The sequence below is a fragment of the Vulpes lagopus genome, chromosome 11 (assembly GCF_018345385.1).
Source record: "Vulpes lagopus strain Blue_001 chromosome 11, ASM1834538v1, whole genome shotgun sequence".
Lineage (NCBI taxonomy): Eukaryota > Metazoa > Chordata > Mammalia > Carnivora > Canidae > Vulpes > Vulpes lagopus.
Window position 1 is genome coordinate 93488961 of NC_054834.1, and position 6000 is coordinate 93494960.

The following is a 6000-nucleotide window of genomic DNA, read 5'->3' on the forward strand; positions in this document are numbered from 1 at the left end:
AGAGAAAAATAAAGGTCAGAGAATAAAATTATCTATAATCTGAATATTGAGTGATAAGTAATTCATATAGCTGAAATAAGGAAGAAGGAATATAATAAAATCCTTTAATTGATGCATTATAGTTCCCAACAATCTTATATGACAGGTATTTTTATCCATCCAGGATCTCCTTTCCATTAGTTATATCCAAGCTACTGACTTGGTATGTTTCTGAAGAGCAAAATTATGAATTCCCTCATAAAAATTCTTTCATTGATAAAGTATATACTGGACACTTGACATACCCTAAAAGGTTAAGTGCCTTTGAAATTGGTAGCTCAGAAAAAGGGCAATCTAAAAATATCCTAAATATGCAGTAGGCTTGTTACTTAGACAAAAACTTATCTATCTGTCTACCTATTCAAGAGATATTAAAACATTATTGAAAAATTTGAAGATTTCTAAAGATTTTATACATCATAGTCATTTTAGTTTCTAGCTGAATTTGTGAGATTTCCTTAGACCTAGAAAAAACAAATTGCAATGAATCAAATGGACACATTTGAAAGGCACATAAACTATCAAAACTGACTCAAGAAGAAAGAGAAAATCTGAATAGACTTAAAGCAAGTAAAGAAATTGAATCAGTAACCAAAAACTTCCCAACAAAGAAAAGCCCAGAACCAGATGACTTCACTTATGAATTCTACCAAATATTTAAAGAAAAATTAACACCAATCATTTTCAAACTCTCCCAAAAATGTTGAATAAGAGGAAACATTTCCTAATTCTATAAGGCTAGAATTACCCTGATACCAAAACCAGACAAAGATACTCTAAGAAAGGAAAATTATAGACCAATATCCATTATAAATATGAATGTAGAAATCCTCAACAAAATACTAGCAAACTAAAGTCAGCAATATAGTAAAAGAATTATGCACATGACCAAGTGGGAATTATCCTTAGAATGCAAGGGTGGCTTACAATATAAAAATCAATTAATGTAATAGATCACATTAATGAAGGTTAAAAACCACATGATCATTGCAGTTGGTGCAGAAAAAGTGTGGCAAAATCCAACAACTTTTTTTTTTTTTAAGATTTTATTTATTTATTCATGAGAGACACACAGAGAGAGAGGCAGAGACATAGGTAGAGGGAGAAGCTCCCTCCATCCAGGGAGCCTGATGTGGGACTCGATCCTGGGACTCCAGGATCAGGCCCTGAGCTGAAGGCAGATGCTCAACACTGAGCCACCCAGGCCTCCCCAACAATTTTTCATGATAGAAAAAAAGTACTCAATAAACCAGGAGTAGGAGAAAACTTCCTCAACATGACAAGGACCATACATGAAAAATCCACAGCCAATATACTCAGTGGTGAAAAAAGTGAAAGCTTTTCCCCTAAGACCAGGAACAAGACAAAGATGCCCATCCTCACCATTTCTATTTAACATAGTACTGGAAGTTCTAACTAAAACAATTAGGTAAGAAAAAGAAATAAGCATCCAAATTGGAAAGGAAGATGTAAAATTATTTCTTTTCAAAGATGACATCATTTTGTATGTAGAAAATCCTAAAGAAACACACACACAAACACACACGCAGAGCTAATCAATGATTTCAACAAAGTTACAGGCTACAAAATCAACACATAAAAATCACTTGTATTTTTATACACTAGCAATAAACAATCAAAAAAAGGAAAAAATGATATTTATAATAGTATCTCAAGAATAAAATACATAAGACTAAACTTAACCAGGAGGGAAATACATTTGTATGTTGAAAACTACAGGGGTGCCTGGGTGGCTCAGTTGGTTAAATGTCCAACTCTTGATTTCAGTTCAAGTCATGATCTCAGGGTCATGGGTTTGAGCCTCACCTCAGTCTCCGAGCTCAGTCTGCTTGAGATTCTCTCTTTCTCTCTACCCTTGCCACTCCCCCTGCTTTTTTCTTTTTTATAAATAAATAAATCTTTTTTTTTAAGATTTATTTATTTATTTATTCATGAGAGAGAGGGGCGGGGGCAGACACACAGGCAGAGGGAGAAGCAGGCTCCATGCTGGGAGCCTGACGCGGAACTCGATCCTGGGACTCCAGGATCACGCCCTGGGCCAAAGGCAGGCGCCAAACCGCTGAGCCACCCAGGGATCCCCAATAAATAAATCTTTAAGTAAAAAAAAAAAAAAAAAAAAAAGGAAGAAAACTTCAAAACACTGCTGAAACAAAATTTGTTTTAAAAATTTAATTTATCTACTTGAGACAGAGAGAGCATGAGTGGTGTAGAGGAACAGAGGGAGAGGTAGAAGCAGACTCCCTGCTGAGCAAGGAGCCTGAATGGGGCTCGATTCCAGGACCCTAAGATCATGACGTGAGCCAAAAGCATATGCTTAACCAACTTAACCACCCAGGTGCCCCTGCTGAAACAAATTTTAAAAGCAGGAATAAATGAAAAGACATCCTGTGTTCATGGATTGGAGGACTTAATATTGCTAAAATGGCAACACTCCTCAAAATAATCCTCAGATTCCATGTAATTATACCAAAATCTCATTGACATTTTTTGCAGAAATGGAAAAGTCAACCCAAACGTACATATGGAATTGCAAAGGGATCTCAAATACCAAAGCAATCTTGAAAAAAGTTAGATAATTTAAATCAAATTAGACAACTCCCACTTCATAATTTTAAGACTTACACAAAGCTGCAGGAATGAAAACAATGCATTATTGGCAGAAGTGGAGACATACAGATACATGGAAAAGAACTGACAGTTCAGAAATAAACCCATACATCTATGGTCAATTGGTTTTTGACAAGGGTGCCATAACCTATTCAATGAGGAAAAAAATAGTCATTCAACAAGTAGTACTGGGACCACAGTAAATCTAGAGGCAAAAGAATGAAGCTGGATCCCCACCTTGCCCCATAAACAAAAATTAACTCTAAATGGATCAAAAACTTAAGATAAAACTATTTAGCTCTTGGAAAAAAAACATAAGGGCAAATGACTTGGACTGGCAATGCTTTCTTTTTTTTTAAATAATTTTACCTTTTTAAAAATTTATTTTAGAGAGAGAGAGAAGACAGAGGGGCAGAAGGAGAGGGAAATAAGCAGACTCCCCACTGAGCAAGAAGCCCAATGCAGGGCTCAATCCCAAGACTCTGAGATCATACCTGAGCTAAAATCAAGAGTCAGATGCTCAACCAACTGAGCCACTCAGGCACCCACCCCAGCAATGCTTTCTAAAATATAACACCAAAGTGTCTGGCTGGCTCAGTCAGTAGAGCATGTGACTCTTGATCTTGAGGTCATGAGTTCAAGCCTCATGCTGGGCATAGAGATTGCTTTAAAAAATCTACTACTACTTAATAAAAGTGCTTCACAACCTGGATCTGTAAAAAATAATAAAATAAAATATGACACCAAGAGCACAAGCAACAAAAGAAAAAATAGACAAATTGAACTTCATCAGAGATTTTGAAATTTCTTACTTATAACAGTAAATAGTCATGGGGATCAAAAATACAGAATAGCGAATCTAGTCAATAATATTGTAATAATGCATGGTAACAGATGGTAACTACGCTTATAGTGGTGAACATAGAACTGTTTGAATCATTATGTTGTATTCCTGAAACTAATATAACATAGGTCAACTAGCCTTCAATTAAAAATTTTTTTTAACTTACGTACATCAAAGAACACACTCAAAAGAGTAAACAAACCACAGAACAGGAGAAAGTATTTGCAAATCACATATGTGATAAAGATCTAGTACCGAGAATGAATAAAGAACTCCTATGACTCAGGATGTCTGGATGGCCTAGTGGTTGAGAGTCTGCCTTCGGCTCCAGGAGTGATTCTAGTTCCTGGATAAAGTCCTGCATCCAGCTCCCTGTGAGGAGCCTGCTCCTCTCTCTGCCTCTCTCTTTGTGTCTCATGAATAAATAAAGAGAAAAAGAAAGAAAGAAAGAAAGAAAGAAAGAAAGAAAGAAAGAAAGAAAGAAAGAAAGAAAGAAAGAAAGAAAAAAGAAAAAAGAAAAAAGAAAAAAGAAAAAATAAAAAGAAAAGAAAAGAAAAGAATAATGAGGATAAATCAGAATTTTTGTGCATTGATGGCAGGAATGAAAGACAACATAGGCACCATGGAAAATAGTTTGGTGTTTGTCAAAATGGTAAACATAAAACTATAATACAACCCAGTAATTCTATTACTGGGTATATGACCAAAAACATTGAAAACATGGACTCAAAGAAATGCTTACATGCCAATGTTCACCTCTGTATTATTTACAATATCCAAAAGATGCAAATAATCCAAGGGTCCATCAACAGATGAATGAAAAAGCAAAATGTGATATATACAAATGATAGAATATTATTCAGCCACAAAAAGGAATTTAGTGTGTTTTTTTTTTTAAGATTTATTTATTTGTTTTAGGGGGAAGCAGAGAGAGAGTCTCAAGCAGACTCCAAGCTAAGTGCAGAGCCTGATGTGGGACTTGATCTCATGTCCATGAGCTTCACTACCTGAGCTGAATTAAGAGGCCACCTAACCAACTGCATCACCCAGGCACCCCAAAAGGAATGTAGTTTCGATACATGCTACAATATAGATGAACCTTAAAAACATTATGCTTAGTGAAATAAGTCAACACAAAAGGACAAATACTATGTGACTCCACATTTATGAAATACGTACAAACAGTAGTCAGATTCACAGAGGCCTAAAACAGAATGGTGGTTATTATAGTCTGTGCGGAGAGGAAAATGGCAGTTACTGCTTAATAGGTACAGAGTTTCTGTTCGGGTTGATGATAATTTCTGGCAATGGATAGTGGTAATGTTTGTATAACATTGTGAATGTACTTAATGTCACTGAATTTAATGTTGCTTAATGTCATTTAAATTAAATGACATTATTAAAACAGTAAATTTTATATTAAGTATATTTTACTATAATCAGAAAAGAATTTGACAATCAACACAGACTGAATTTTCCATGTTTTTGTCCTTAATTTAATTTTTTTAAGTAACCTCTATGTCTAACATGGGGCTTGAACTCATGACCCCAAGATCAAGAGTCACACACATGCTCTACCAACTAAGCCAGTCACACACTCCTGAGTTTCTGTCCTTCTGAAGGGCCTTACTAAGCATAAGGTTTTCAGGAGCATTTCTTGCTGATACAAGTCCTCCACACCCATTTTTCAAAAGCAAGTGTATAATTTAAAACATTTATACTCCAAATGAACTCAGGGTTGCTTCTTTTTTTAATAAACCTTAGGGTGATCGCCACATTACCCATTGGGACCCTTATGTATTATATTTCAGTGGTTGACTCTGCTTCTGTCAAGTTGCATGAGCAAAATCAATTGCTTTTTTTTGTTTCTCCAAATTTCCTTGTAGCTGAGAGAATAAGAAAATAAATGAAATGGTCATAAAACCATTCAAGTTTTCTGATTTTTGTCAATGATGTAGATATGCCTTCTTTTTATCCCACATTAATTCCACAAATAACATAGACTTGGCTATTGAAAGGTTTTGTGGCAGGCGTTGTAGGAGATAAAAAGAAAGTTATCTAATGTAGTTCTTGCCTTCCAAGGACTAACAATCTTGAACAAAGTTCAAACTGCAGGCCAAATCTACCAGACACCTATTTTTGTATAGCACAGAAGGAGAGTTTTTACAATTTTCTATGGTTGAAAAAAATCAAAAGGAAAACAGCATTCCATGGTATGTGAAAAGTATGTGAAATTCAAATATCAGTGTCCAAAAATTAAGATTAGAACACTAGTTCATTTACATACTACCTATGACTATTTCTACCCTACAACACCAGAGTTGAATAGCTCTGACAGAGACCACAGAGCACACACAAACTAAAATATTTACTATTTGGCCATTTACAGAAAGAGTTTGTGAACACCTGCTCTAGAAGGTGGCATGAAAGGCATATAGAAATAACAGCAAATTCAGGCAAATTGGGGTAAACACCATGTGAGTGACACC